This window comes from Cryptomeria japonica, unplaced genomic scaffold (genome assembly GCF_030272615.1).
Source record: "Cryptomeria japonica unplaced genomic scaffold, Sugi_1.0 HiC_scaffold_32, whole genome shotgun sequence".
NCBI classification, from domain to species: Eukaryota; Viridiplantae; Streptophyta; class Pinopsida; order Cupressales; family Cupressaceae; genus Cryptomeria; species Cryptomeria japonica.
The window spans coordinates 437,501-450,064 of NW_026728854.1; positions in this window are offsets into that span (position 1 = coordinate 437,501).

The window sequence follows — 12,564 nt, forward strand, 5'->3', positions numbered from 1 at the left end:
AAGCCTGGACGAAAGAGGCTACGAGGTCACCTCGAAGCGGTCTAAGAATCGGGCGCACTTGGGGCGACTACCAGTGCCAACCCCTTATCCCGCGGTGCGTCCGACACACAGAAATTTCCAAGGCGGCCAAGGAGCCTCCCCGCATAGCAATCGGGGTGTGAGGTTACGGATGCAGCATTGATAGCAATCGAGGTGGGAGGCGAAGGATGCAGAAGTGAGAGCCGAGGGATGTAGCAGAGATAGCAATCGGGGTGTGTGATGCAGAAGAGATAGCAATCGAGGTGTGCGGTGGGAAGGGCCCAGCAGCCAGAATGCATGAAGCGACGGATGAAGCAGTGATGACAACCGGGCTGTGAGGAGAGGAGGGATGCAGCCAAGAAAGCAATCAGGGCTCGAGGCAAGGGATGCATCAAGGATAGCAATCATGTTGTGAGGCGAGATTCCAAAGGCTAAACGTGAGAGGCTGCAGGGTCGACTCAGAGAGGTCTATGCATGTGAGAGGCTGAAAGCAAGGTCAACTCGGAGCGGTCTATGCATCGGGCGCGCTTGGGGCGACTACCAGTGCCAACCCCTTATCCCGCGACGCGTCCGACAAAGAGAACGTTCCAAGGCGGCAGAGGAGGTTACCAGCCGAAGGATGCAGTAGCAATAACAGGTATAGTTCCGCGGCGGCCGAGAAGACTCACCGCATAGGAATCGGGATGCGAGGCGAGGGATGCGGCGGGAAGGCCCCGACGGCTAAACGGAAGAGGCTGCAGGGCCGCCTCGGAATGGTCCAAGCATCGGACGCGATTGGGACGACTACCAGTGCCAACCCCTTATCCCGCGATGCGTCCGATACACAGATAGTTCCAAGGCGGCCGAGGAGCCTCACCGCATATCAATCGGGGTGCGAGGCGAGGGATGGGGCGGGAAGGCCCCAACGGCTAGACGGAAGAGGCTTCAGGGCCACCTCGGAATGCTCCAAGCATCGGACGCGCTTGGGGCGACTACCAGTGCCAACCCCTTATCCCGCGATGCGTCCGATACACAGATGGTTCCAAGGCGGCCGAGGAGCCTCACCGCATAGCAATCGGGGGTGCGAGGCGAGGGATGGGGCGGGAAGGCCCCAACGGCTAGACGGAAGAGGCTTCAGGGCCGCCTCGGAATGGTCCAAGCATCGGACGCGCTTGGGGCGACTACCAGTGACAACCCCTCATCCCGCGATGCGTCCGATACGAAGATGGTTCCAAGGCGGCCGAGGAGCCTCACCGCATAGCAATCGGGGTGCGAGGTGGGGGATGCGGCGAGATGGCCCCAACGGCTAGACGGAAGAGGCCACAGGGCCGCGTCGGAATAGTCCAAGCATCGGACGCGCTTGGGGCGACTACCAGTGACAACCCCTTATCCCGCGATGCGTCCGATACGAAGATAGTTCCAAGGCGGCCGAGGAGCCTCACCGCATAGCAATCCGGGTGCGAGGTGGGGGATGCGGCGAGATGGCCCCAACGGCTAGACGGAAGAGGCTGCAGGGCCGCCTCGGAATAGTCCAAGCATCGGACGCGCTTGGGGCGACTACCAGTGACAACCCCTTATCCCGCGATGCTTCCGATACGAAGACAGTTCCAAGGCGGCCGAGGAGCCTCACCGCATAGCAATGGGGGTGCGAGGTGAGGGATGCGGCGAGATGGCCCCAACGGCTAGACGGAAGAGGCCACAGGGCCGCCTCGGAATAGTCCAAGCATCGGACGCGCTTGGGGCGACTACCAGTGACAACCCCTTATCCCGCGATGCATCCGATACGAAGATAGTTCCCAGGCGGCCGAGGAGCCTCACCGCATAGCAATCGGGGTGCGAGGCGAGGGATGCGGCGAGATGGCCCCAAAGGGTAGACGGAAGAGGCTGCGGGGCCGCCTCGGAATAGTCCAAGCATCGAACGCGCTTGGGGCGACTACCACTGCCAACCCCTTATCCCGCGATGCGTCCGATACACAGATAGTTCCGAGGCGGCCGAGGAGCTGGGGGATGCGGCGAGATGGCCCCAACGGCTAGACGGAAGAGGCTGCAGGGCCGCCTCGGAATAGTCCAAGCATCGGACGCGCTTGGGGCGACTACCAGTGACAACCCCTTATCCCGCGATGCGTCCGATACACAGATAGTTCCGAGGCGGCCAAGGAGCCTCACCGCATAGCAATCGTGGTGCGAGGTGGGGGATGCAGCGAGATGGCCCCAACGGCTAGACGGAAGAGGCTGCAGGGCCGCCTCGGAATGGTCCAAGCATCGGACGCGCTTGGGGCGACTACCACTGCCAACCCCTTATCCCGCGATGCGTCCGATACACAGATAGTTCCAAGGCGGCCGAGGAGCCTCACCGAATAGCAATCGGGGTGCGAGGCGAGGGATGCGGCGAGAAAGCCCCAACGGCTAGAGGGAAGAGGCTTCAGGTCCGCCTCGGAATGGTCCAAGCATCGGACGCGCTTGGGGCGACTACCAGTGACAACCCCTTATCCCGCGACGCGTCCGATACACAGATAGTTCCAAGGCGGCCGAGGAGCCTCACCGCATAGCAATCGGGGTGCGAGGCGAGGGATGCGGCGAGAAGGACCCAACGGCTAGACGGAAGAGGCTTCAGGGCCGCCTCGGAATGGTCCAAGCATCGGACGCGCTTGGGGCGACTACCAGTGACAACCCCTTATCCCGCGACGCGTCCGATACACAGATAGTTCCAAGGCGGCCGAGGAGCCTCACCGCATAGCAATCGGGGTGCGAGGCGAGGGATGCGGCGAGAAGGACCCAACGGCTAGACGGAAGAGGCTTCAGGTCCGCCTCGGAATGGTCCAAGCATCGGACGCGCTTGGGGCGACTACCAGTGACAACCCCTTATCCCGCGACGCGTCCGATACACAGATAGTTCCAAGGCGGCCGAGGAGCCTCACCGCATAGCAATCGGGGTGCGAGGCGAGGGATGCGGCGAGAAGGACCCAACGGCTAGACGGAAGAGGCTTCAGGGCCGCCTCGGAATGGTCCAAGCATCGGACGCGCTTGGGGCGACTACCAGTGACAACCCCTTATCCCGCGATGCGTCCGATACACAGATAGTTCCAAGGCGGCCGAGGAGCCTCACCGCATAGCAATCGGGGTGCGAGGCGAGGGATGCGGCGAGAAGGACCCAACGGCTAGACGGAAGAGGCTTCAGGGCCGCCTCGGAATGGTCCAAGCATCGGACGCGCTTGGGGCGACTACCAGTGACAACCCCTTATCCCGCGACGCGTCCGATACACAGATAGTTCCAAGGCGGCCGAGGAGCCTCACCGCATAGCAATCGGGGTGCGAGGCGAGGGATGCGGCAAGAAGGACCCAACGGCTAGACGGAAGAGGCTTCAGGGCCGCCTCGGAATGGTCCAAGCATCGGACGCGCTTGGGGCGACTACCAGTGACAACCCCTTATCCCGCGACGCGTCCGATACACAGATAGTTCCAAGGCGGCCGAGGAGCCTCACCGCATAGCAATCGGGGTGCGAGGCGAGGGATGCGGCGAGAAGGACCCAACGGCTAGACGGAAGAGGCTTCAGGTCCGCCTCGGAATGGTCCAAGCATCGGACGCGCTTGGGGCGACTACCAGTGACAACCCCTTATCCCGCGACGCGTCCGATACACAGATAGTTCCAAGGCGGCCGAGGAGCCTCACCGCATAGCAATCGGGGTGCGAGGCGAGGGATGCGGCGAGAAGGACCCAACGGCTAGACGGAAGAGGCTTCAGGGCCGCCTCGGAATGGTCCAAGCATCGGACGCGCTTGGGGCGACTACCAGTGACAACCCCTTATCCCGCGACGCGTCCGATACACAGATAGTTCCAAGGCGGCCGAGGAGCCTCACCGCATAGCAATCGGGGTGCGAGGCGAGGGATGCGGCGAGAAGGACCCAACGGCTAGACGGAAGAGGCTTCAGGGCCGCCTCGGAATGGTCCAAGCATCGGACGCGCTTGGGGCGACTACCAGTGACAACCCCTTATCCCGCGATGCGTCCGATACACAGATAGTTCCAAGGCGGCCGAGGAGCCTCACCGCATAGCAATCGGGGTGCGAGGCGAGGGATGCGGCGAGAAGGACCCAACGGCTAGACGGAAGAGGCTTCAGGGCCGCCTCGGAATGGTCCAAGCATCGGACGCGCTTGGGGCGACTACCAGTGACAACCCCTTATCCCGCGACGCGTCCGATACACAGATAGTTCCAAGGCGGCCGAGGAGCCTCACCGCATAGCAATCGGGGTGCGAGGCGAGGGATGCGGCGAGAAGGACCCAACGGCTAGACGGAAGAGGCTTCAGGGCCGCCTCGGAATGGTCCAAGCATCGGACGCGCTTGGGGCGACTACCAGTGACAACCCCTTATCCCGCGACGCGTCCGATACACAGATAGTTCCAAGGCGGCCGAGGAGCCTCACCGCATAGCAATCGGGGTGCGAGGCGAGGGATGCGGCGAGAAGGACCCAACGGCTAGACGGAAGAGGCTTCAGGGCCGCCTCGGAATGGTCCAAGCATCGGACGCGCTTGGGGCGACTACCAGTGACAACCCCTTATCCCGCGACGCGTCCGATACACAGATAGTTCCAAGGCGGCCGAGGAGCCTCACCGCATAGCAATCGGGGTGCGAGGCGAGGGATGCGGCGAGAAGGACCCAACGGCTAGACGGAAGAGGCTTCAGGGCCGCCTGGGAATGGTCCATGCATCGCACGCGCTTGGGGCGACTACCAGTGACAACCCCTTATCCCGCGACGCGTCCGATACACAGATAGTTCCAAGGCGGCCGAGGAGCCTCACCGCATAGCAATCGGGGTGCGAGGCGAGGGATGCGGCGAGAAGGACCCAACGGCTAGACGGAAGAGGCTTCAGGGCCGCCTCGGAATGGTCCAAGCATCGGACGCGCTTGGGGCGACTACCAGTGACAACCCCTTATCCCGCGACGCGTCCGATACACAGATAGTTCCAAGGCGGCCGAGGAGCCTCACCGCATAGCAATCGGGGTGCGAGTCGAGGGATGCGGCGAGAAGGACCCAACGGCTAGACGGAAGAGGCTTCAGGGCCGCCTCGGAATGGTCCAAGCATCGGACGCGCTTGGGGCGACTACCAGTGACAACCCCTTATCCCGCGATGCGTCTGATACACAGATAGTTCCAAGGCGGCCGAGGAGCCTCACCGCATAGCAATCGGGGTGCGAGGCAAGGGATGCGGCGAGAAGGACCCAACGGCTAGACGGAAGAGGCTTCAGGGCCGCCTCGGAATGGTCCAAGCATCGGACGCGCTTGGGGCGACTACCGTTGCCAACCCCTTATCCCGCGATGCGTCTGATACACAGATAGTTCCGAGGCGGCCGAGGAGCCTCACCGCATAGCAATCGGGTTGCGAGGCAGATTATTGGGAAGGGAACCCCCTGGGATGCGGCTCAAGCAGTGCCCAAAGGGACTGGAATGCGGAATCACATCGAGAGACCCAAATGCTATACGAGGGCTCAAATCGAATTATCGATTTGGCCACGACATGGACGCATCGGAACGACTACCTTTGCCGAACCACTCGCAATTGCATCCATACCGAAACCAATAGACATTTCCGTTAGAGCCCTCGCATAGCATTCGGGAATCTCGCATGCCCCTCTAAATCGACCAATGCTGGCGCTCAACGAAAATCCGAGCGCTACCACCGTTCGAGCGCCAGCATTGGTCGAGTTAGAGGGGCACGGGGGAGAATGCTCCAGTCAACACCTCCCCTATATAAGTTATTTGTCCGATTCTCGCACAACCGTAGTCTGCCTCGTCGAATCAAACAACGGTCCCAGATTCCGACTTCCGTTCCGTAGAGACCCAAAAGCTAGATGGAGGCTCGCAAGAAAGAGAGTCGGCGCATAGCAATCGGGTTTCTCGAACGTTTAGGGACCGAGCTCACTTGCGGATAGGGCAAAATCCGCCAAGCAACCCAAAAGCTAGACGGGGGCTCGAATCGAATCGCCTAGGCGGCCACAACAACGACGTGTTGGATCGACTACCAGTGCCAAACCATTCAGCAAGACTAGTCTGTGTCGAGGCCGGATAGAGATTCTCAGAGAGCGCCCGTATAGCATTTAGGAGACCTGCCGCGTCCCTCACACTCGACAAATGGTGGTGCACGTTTATAAATCCGAGCGATCCCAACCCTTTCAAGCACCAACATCGGTCGAGATAGAGGGGCACGGAGGGGGCTGCGTGAGACAACACAGTCCCCTATATAAGTTATTTGTCCGATTCTCACACATCCGAAGAATGGTCATCAAATCGGACAACAGCCCAAACTTCCGACTTCCGTCCCAGAAAGCCCAAGAGCTATCTAAAACGTTCATGGCCGGAACTCGATCGCGGCTATACCAGTCCGCCAAGCAACCCAAAAGCTAGACTGGAGCTCTAGTCGAATCACCTCTGTGGCCATTGCAAGGACGTGTTGGAGCGACTACCATTGCCGAACCATTCCGCAGGTCGAGTCCATACCAAGGCCGCATAGAGATTCACGATGAGCTCCTGCATAGCAATCAGGAGACTTGCCGTGTCCATCACAATCGATAAATCCTGGTGCAAGATTTTTGCATCCGAGCGCTCCAACCAGTCGAGCACCAGCATCAATCGACATAAACGGGCACGGGGGGAGGATGCTCGAGAACACTACCTCCCCTATATAAGTTATTTGTCCGATTCTCAAGCAGCCGAAGTCTGGTCATCGAATCGGGTCAAAGACCACAACTTCCGACTTTACCCACAATGCAAGTCATCGAATCGAACATCGGCCCCCGAGTCGGACTCCATGCGTATGTCAGGTCATCGGACCCAAATTCCGCCTTCCTGCGCATGGCGGGCCATCAATATCAACTCGGTCATCGGACCCAAACTCCGCCTTTCTGCGCATGGCACGCCTTCAAATCGGTCATCGGACCCAAATTCCGCCTTCCTGTGCATGGCGGGCCATCAACATCAACTCGGTCATCGGACCCAAATTCCGCCTTTCTGCGCATGGCACGCCATCAACTCGGTCATCGGACCCAAATTCCGCCTTCCTGCGCATGGCAGGTCATCGGACACAAATTCAGACCTCGCCAATATGCCTACGTATCGAATCGGTCATCGGACCCAACTTCCGACTTCATCCATACTGTAGGGTCTTTGAGGTTGGCGCGGTGCGCTCAACCCGGGGAGTCGACCCATCGAAGCATACACCTCCCCTATATAAGCTATTTGTCCGATTCCCACACCTGTGTAGTTTGCACCTCTGACCAGGACATCGACCCCAACTTCCGAACTCGACTGCAACGACGGCACCAGCGCCTTGGTGCGCACCTTGCGACGCACAGTCCCAACATTCGCCTTCCTGCACATGGCAGGTCATCGGACCCAAATTCCGACCTCGCGAGTATGCCTACATATCGAATCGGTCATCGGACACAACTTCCGACTTCATCCATACCGTAGGGTCTTTGAGGTTGGCGCGGTGCGCTCAACCCGGGGAGTCGACCCAACGAAGCATACACCTCCCCTATATAAGCTATTTGTCCGATTCCCACACCTGTGTAGTTTGCACCTCCGATCAGGACATCGACCCCAACTTCCGAACTCGCCTGCAACGACCGAACCAGCGCCTTGGTGCGCACCTTGCAACGCACAGTGCCAACATTCGCCTTCCTGCACATGGCAGGTCATCGGACCCAAATTCCGACCTCGCGAGTATGCCTACATATCGAATCGGTCATCGGACCCAACTTCCGACTTCATCCATACCGTAGGGTCTTTGAGGTTGGCGCGGTGCGCTCAACCCGGGGAGTCGACCCAACGAAGCATACACCTCCCCTATATAAGCTATTTGTCCGATTCCCACACCTGTGTAGCTTGCACCTCCGATCAGGACATCGACCCCAACTTCCGAACTCGACTAAAAAGACCGCACCAGCACCTTGGTGTGCACCTTGCAACGCACAGTGCCAACATTCGCCTTCCTGCACATGGCAGGTCATCGGACCCAAATTCCGACCTCATGAGCATACCTACTAATCGAATCGGTCATCGGACCCAACTTCCGACTTCATCCATACCGTAGGGTCTTTGAGGTTGGCGCGGTGCGCTCAACCTGGGGAGTCGACCCATCGAAGCATACACCTCCCCTATATAAGCTATTTGTCCGATTCCGACACCTGTGTAGTTTGCACCTCCGCTCAGGACATCGACCCCAACTTCCGAACTCGCCTGCAACGACCGAACCAGCGCCTTGGTGCGCACCAAAAGTGCGCACTTTTGGAGGGCACTTTTGTGCGCTCCAAAGGTGCGCACTTTTGGAGGGCACTTTTTGGAGGGCACTTTTGTGCGCTCCAAAGGTGCGCACTTTTGGAGGGCACTTTTTGGAGGGCACTTTTCTGCGCTCCAAAGGTGCGCACTTTTGGAGGGCACTTTTTGGAGGGCACTTTTCTGCGCTCCAAAGGTGCGCACTTTTGGAGGGCACTTTTTGGAGGGCACTTTTCTGCGCTCCAAAGGTGCGCACTTTTGGAGGGCACTTTTTGGAGGGCACTTTTCTGCGCTCCAAAGGTGCGCACTTTTGGAGGGCACTTTTGTGCACTCCAAAGGTGCACACTTTTGGAGGGCACTTTTTGGAGGGCACTTTTCTGCACTCCAAAGGTGCGCACTTTTGGAGGGCACTTTTTGGAGGGCACTTTTGTGCGCTCCAAAGGTGCGCACTTTTGGAGGGCACTTTTTGGAGGGCACTTTTGTGCGCTCCAAAGGTGCGCACTTTTGGAGGGCACTTTTGTGCACTCCAAAGGTGCGCACTTTTGGAGGGCACTTTTCCTGCGCTCCAAAGGTGCACACCTAGGTGAGCACCTTCGACCACACCTTGTAGCACACCAAACTCTGACTTTCGACTTCATCCGCAATGCAGGGTCTTTGAGGTTGGCGCAATGCGCACAACCAGGGGAGTCGACCCATCAAACCCAACACCTCCCCTATATAAGCTATTTGTCTGATTCTCATACATGCGTAGCCTGCAGGAGCAATTAGGACATCGACCCCAACTTTCGGCTTCTAAACGAAAACAAGGTCTTTGAGGTTGGTGTAATGCGAACAACTAGGGGAGTCAACCCATCAAACCCAACACCTCCCCTATATAAGCTATTTGTCTGATTCTCATACATGTGTAGTCTACAGGAGCAATTAGGACATCGACCCCAACTTTTGACTTCTTAACGAAAACAAGGTCTTTGAGGTTGACGTAATGCGCACAACCAGGGGAGTCGACCCATCAAACCCAACACCTCCCCTATATAAGCTATTTGTCCGATTCTCATACATGTGTAGCCTACAGGAGCCATTAGGACATTGACCCCAACTTTTGACTTCTTAACGAAAACAAGGTCTTTGAGGTTGGCGTAATGCGCACAACCAAGGGAGTTGACCCATCAAACCCAACACCTCCCCTATATAAGCTATTTGTCTGATTCTCATACATGTGTAGCCTGCAACAACGATTAGGACATCCACCCCAACTTCTGAATTCGTCTGCGTTGACCGCACCAAAGGTGCACGCCTTGGTGCTCACCAAAATCCGACTTCCGACTTCTTCTGCTATGCGGGGTCTTTGAGGTTGGCGCAGTGCGCACAACCAGGGGAGTCAACCCACCGAATGCAACACCTCCCCTATATAAGCTATTTGTCTGATTCTCATACATGCGTAGACTGCAGCAATGATTAGGACATCCACCCCAACTTTTGACTTCTTAAACAAGACAGGGTCTTTGAAGTTGGTGCAGTGCACACAACCAGGGGAGTCGACCCATCAAACGCAACACCTCCCCTATATAAAGCTATTTGTCCGATTCTCATACGTGTAGTCTGCAGCAGCGATTAGGACATCGACCCCAACTTCCGAATTCGTTTGCATTGACCGCACCAAAGGTGCACGCCTTGGTGTGCACCTTGGAGTGCACTTTGGTGCTCACCTCGGTGCACACTTTGGTGTGCACCTCGGTGTGCACCAAAGGTGCGCACCTTGGAGCGCACCAAAGGTGTACACTTTGGAGCGCACCACATAGGGTCTTTGAGAGGTTGGCACAGTGCGCACACCAAGGTGGGTGTTGAGGTGCGTGCCGAGGTGGGTGGGTGCTAGGGTGCGCTCCATGGTGGGTGCCAGGGTGGGTGCGTGCTAGGGTGGATTCCAAAGAGGGTCATAGGGTGGGTGCCAAGGTGGGTTGGTGATATAGTGGGTTCAAAGGTGGGTACTAGGGTGGGTTCCAAGGTGGGTCACAAGTTGGGTGCCAGGATGCGTGGGTGTTAGGTTGGGTGCCAAGGTGGGCTCCTGCGTGGGTGGGTGCTAGGGTGGGTTTCAAGGTGGACGCGAGGGCGGGTGCCAAGGTGGGTAACAAGTTGGGTGTTAGGATGGGTGAGTGCTAGAGTGGGTGCCAAGGTGGGTGGGTGCTAAGGTGGATGCCAAGGTGGTTCACAGGGTGGGTGGGTTCTAGGGTGAGTTCCAAGGTGGGTCACAGGTTTAGTGCTAGGGTGCGTGTCAAGGCGGGTGTCGAGGTGCCTGGGTGCTAGGGTGTGGATGCCAATGTGGGTCATAGGGTGGGTACTAGGGTGGGCTGCAATGTGGGTGCCAAGGTGGGTAACATGCTCGGTTGGTTCTAAATTGGGTGTCAGGGTGGGTGTGCACCCACCTTGCCCGAGGTGGGTGCCAAGGTGCCAGTGTGGGTGGGTGCTAAGGTGGATGCCAAGGTGGGTGAGAAGGTGGGTGATAGGTTGAGTGGTAGGATGGGTGGGTGCCAAGATGGGTCACAGGGTGGGTGCAAGGGTGGGTAGGTGCTAGGGTTGGTGTCAGGGTGGGTGGGTGCTAGGTTGGGTTCCAAGGTGGGTGCGAGGGTGAGTGTCAAGGTGGGTCACAGGTTAGGTGCTAGGATGGGTGAGTGCTAGGGTGCAAAGGTGCCAGGGTGGGTGCTAGGATGGGTCGATGCTAGGGTGAGTGGCAAGGTGGGTCCACAAGTGTCAAGGTGGGTGCCGAGGTGGGTGCCAACTTGGGTTCCAAGGTGGGTGCCAAGTGGGCGACTGCTATGGTGGATGCCAAGGTGGGTCACGGGGTGGGTGCCAAGTTGCTAGGTTGTGTTCCAAGGTGGGTGCCAACGTGGCTGCTAGGGTGCGTGGGTTAAAGGGTGTGTCACAACGTGGGTGCCAGGATGGGTGCGCACCCACACTGGCCAAGACGGGTGCAAGGTTGGGTTCCAAGCCCGGTCACAGGCTGGGTGCTAGGATGGGTGGGTGCCAAGGTGGGCACCAGGGTGGGTGCACCCACCCTGGCCAAGGTGGGTCACGGGGTGGGTCCTAGGGTGGGTAACAGGGTGGGTACTAAGGTGCGTGCCAAGGTGGGTCATGGGGTGGGTGCCAAGGTGGGCACCAGGGTGGGTGTGCACCAACCCTAGCCAGGGTAGGTCACGGGGTGGTTGTCGGGGTGGGCGTCAAGGAGCCAAGGTGGGTGGCAAGTAGCCAAGTTGCGTGCCAAGGTGGGTGTCGGGGTGGGTGCCAAGGATCCAAGGTGGGTGCCAAGGAACCAAGGTGGGTGTCTGGGTGGGTGCCGAGGTGGGAGCCAGGGTGGGTCCCAAGGTGAGTGCAAAGGTGGGTGCCAGGGTCAAGGTGAGTGCCAATGTGGGTTCCAAGGTGCCAGGGTCAGGGTGAGTGCCAATGTGGGTTCAAAGGTGCTAAGTTGGGTGCGAGGTTGGGTGCGAGGGTGGGTGGGTGCCAAGGTGTGCTAGGTGGAAGCCCGGGTGGGTCGGCATCCCATGGGTGTCGAGTTGGGTGCCTGATGGGTGCTTCTTGTCAAGTTTTAGTCGTCGGGACTCATTTCGAGCCTTAGAGGTCGTTTCTTGTCCGGTTGCCCTGTCTTCGACCTGGGAACCCAATTTTGGTCCTCGGGTCCCATTTTTTTTTGTCTCGCATCCCACTTTTGGCCTGTGGCCTTTTCGGGGTCGATTCTCGTTTTGGGCATCAGAGCATGTTTCTTCTCCTAAAACCCAATATTTGTTTATTAAGTCTCGGAACACATTTTTGTTCTCGTGGACCCATCATGGGTCTTGGAACGCATTTGTGGTCCTTGGGTCCCATTTTGCATCCCGAAACTTGTGTTTTGGTGCTTGATCCCTATTTTGGGTGCCCACCTTGCACCAAGTGCGCACCCGGGGCAAACCGAGCGCCTTGGTGCACCGGGGCAAGATCGAGCGTGCACCCGAGGCGCCCCGAACATGCACCAAGGTGCACTCGGCCCACATGTGAGCGCAGGTCGTTGCGCCCGAGGTGGTGTGTGGGCACCGCGTTGCAGACGGGACACTGCACGCACACGACGCCCCGTCCAGGTGCACGCACGTAGGCCGGGCCGGGTGCACACCCGACGCCCTAGCAAGGTGCGCGCACCCGGGCAGGGCTCACACTTGGCGAACGGGGCGCACTTCGCGAGGGAGGGTGTGCACCTCGACGGGGGTGGGTGGCCGGGGTGGATTCGCACGTGGGTCGCGGTTTGCTAAGTACACACTGCGACAAGCTCATAAC